Source organism: Physeter macrocephalus, chromosome 21 (genome assembly GCF_002837175.3).
Source record: "Physeter macrocephalus isolate SW-GA chromosome 21, ASM283717v5, whole genome shotgun sequence".
Classification (NCBI taxonomy): domain Eukaryota; kingdom Metazoa; phylum Chordata; class Mammalia; order Artiodactyla; family Physeteridae; genus Physeter; species Physeter macrocephalus.
In genome coordinates this window covers 37,306,251-37,309,050 of record NC_041234.1, presented here as the reverse complement: position 1 = coordinate 37,309,050, position 2,800 = coordinate 37,306,251, and positions in this window count along the sequence as shown.

Genomic DNA, 2,800 nt, shown 5'->3' with positions numbered 1-2,800 from the left:
TGATTTCTAAAAAAGAGATCCATATGTATGTAAATTAAAAAAACCCAAATAACTCATGAGTCAAAAAAGAAATCATAAGAGCAATTGGATAATAATAATTGAATAATAATAAAAATACTACACATAAAAACCTGTGAAATTCTTCTAAAGTGGTCTGTAGTGGAAAATTTTGTTATAAATTCTTATTTTAGGAAAGAAGATTTAAAATTACTGAGCTAATGGTCAAAATAAATAAATTAGAAAAAGAGCAAACAAAAAGAAAGTAAAGGGCTTCCCTGGTGACGCAGTGGTTGAGAGTCCGCCTGCCGATGCAGGAGACACGGGTTCGTGCCCCGGTCCGGGAAAATCCCACATGCCGCCGAGCGGCTAGGCCCGTGAGCCATGGCCGCTGAGCGTGCGCGTCCGGAGCCTGTGCTCCGCAACGGGAGAGGCCACAACAGTGAGAGGCTCGCGTACAGCAAAAAAAAAAATAAATAAATAAATAAAATAAACCAATAACAGACATACCCTATGTGAAAGAGATAAAGGCAATGGAGAAAAATGTAAAAAGAAAGGAAAAAAGAGTATTCAAGAGAGTCTTGTGAGGTGAATACAATTTTAAACAGGATGTTTGGGTAAGGCTTCACTAAAAATTTGATTTTGAATAAAGATCTGAGAAAATGTGTCAGAGTTAACTGAAGGAACTCCGGACAGAGGGAATAGCAGGTATGAAGGCCCTGAGCTGGCAGGGTGTCTGGTGTGACCCAGGAGCAAAGAAGAGGCCAATGTGACTGGAGCAAAATGGGTGGGGGGGGTGAGTGACAAGGAGGGAGATGCAGGGAAAATGGGGGTTCTTATAGCCATGGCAGGTACTTCGGCATTCAGAGCACAGCTGTGCCAAGATCTGACTTATACTTTAAAGGAATACTGGCTGCTTCACTAAGAATAAACCAAAAGGGAGAAAAGGCAGAATTGCGCTGTAATTAATACTATAGTTATAGTATATATAGTTATATAACTATAGTTATAGTATAGTTAATACTATAATATAATGACTATAGTTAACAATTCTGTATTGTATACTTAAAAGTTGCTAGGGGGCTTCCCTGGTGGCGCAGTGGTTGAGAATCCGCCTGCCAGTGCAGGGGACACGTGTTCGTGACCCGGTCCGGGAGTATCCCACGTGCCGCGGAGCAGCTGGGCCCGTGAGCCATGGCCGCTGAGCCTGTGCGTCCAGAGCCTGTGCTCCACAACGGGGGGGCCCGCAGCAGTGAGAAAAAAAAAAAAAAGTTGCTAGGAGAGTAGATCTTAAAAGTTCTCACCACACACAAAAAAATAGTAACTATATGAGGTGAATGAGGTGTTAACTAATCTTATCATGGGTAATCATTCTGTAATATATACATGTAGCAAATCATCACACTGTACACTTTAAACTTACAATGTTATATGTCAAATATAACAGTATGGACGTTCCTTAAAAATCTAAAAATAGAACTACCATATGAGGCAGCAATCCCACTACTGGACATATACCCTGAGAAAACCATAATTCAAAATGACACATGTACCACAGTGTTCATTGCAGCACTATTTAGAATAGCCATGATATGGAAACAAATGTCCAATGACAGATGAATGGATAAAGAAGATATGGTACATATATACAATGGAATATTACTCAGCCATAAAAAGGAATGAAATTGGGTCATTTGTGGAGAGGTGGATGGACCTAGAGTCTGGCATATAGAGTGAAGTAAGCCAGAAAGAAAAAAGAAATAGCGTATATTAACGCATATATGTGGAACCTAGAAAAATGGTACAGATTAACCTATTTGCAGGGCAGGAATAGAGATGTAGTTGTAGAGAAAGGACATGTGGACACACGGGGGGAAGGAGAGGGTGGAACGAACTGGGAGATTAGGTTTGACATAAATACACTACCATGTGTAAAATAGCTAGTGGGAACCTGCTGTATAGCACAGGGAGCTCAGATCAGTGCTCTGTGAGGACCCAGATGGGGCAAGGGGTGGGAGGGAGGTTTAAGAGGGAGGGGATATTGGTATACATATAGCTGATTTTGATTCATTTCATTGTACAGCAGAAGCTAACACAACGTTGTAAAGCAATTATACTCCAATTAAAAAAAAATAAAGCTGGAAAAAAAGGAACTATAATAGAGCTTACATAGTCCACTTGAAATACATGTTCTCCCAAACTCATCCCTTTTTCAGTGAGTATGAGTGGATAATCTTGACAATAAAGGTTTATGGAACAAAAAATTGGAACAATGTCCAATTTCTATTTTGACACATGTACTGAGGTTATGTAAGAGAAAGGCATTATTCTGAGGAAATATACACTGAAGTATTTACAGGTAAAGGAGCATGATGTCTGCAAGTTATTCTCAAATAGTTCAAAGAGAGAGAAGGAGAGATGGAGGGGGGAGGTTTAAGACGGGAAGGGGGAGGGGAAGGGAGAGTGAGAGGGAGAAACAGAAATAGAGAATTATAAAGCAAACATGGCAAAATGGTAATTGGTGAACCTGGGTAAAGGGTGTATGGGAGTTCTTTGTAATAGTCTCAGAATTTTTCTTTAAGTGTAGAATTAGATAAAAATAAAATGTTTAAAAACACAAGTGTAAATATCATCAATAACTCCATCACTGAATAGCGTAATCACAGTTTCCCTATGTATTTAATGAAAGAAAAAGCTTTATTTTGCTGAAATCTATTGGGATGAAGAGCCAGTGTATAATTTTGCTTTTTGCTACCAGAAGAATAATAAAGATGAAGTTTAACTGTAACTGGATTAATGATTT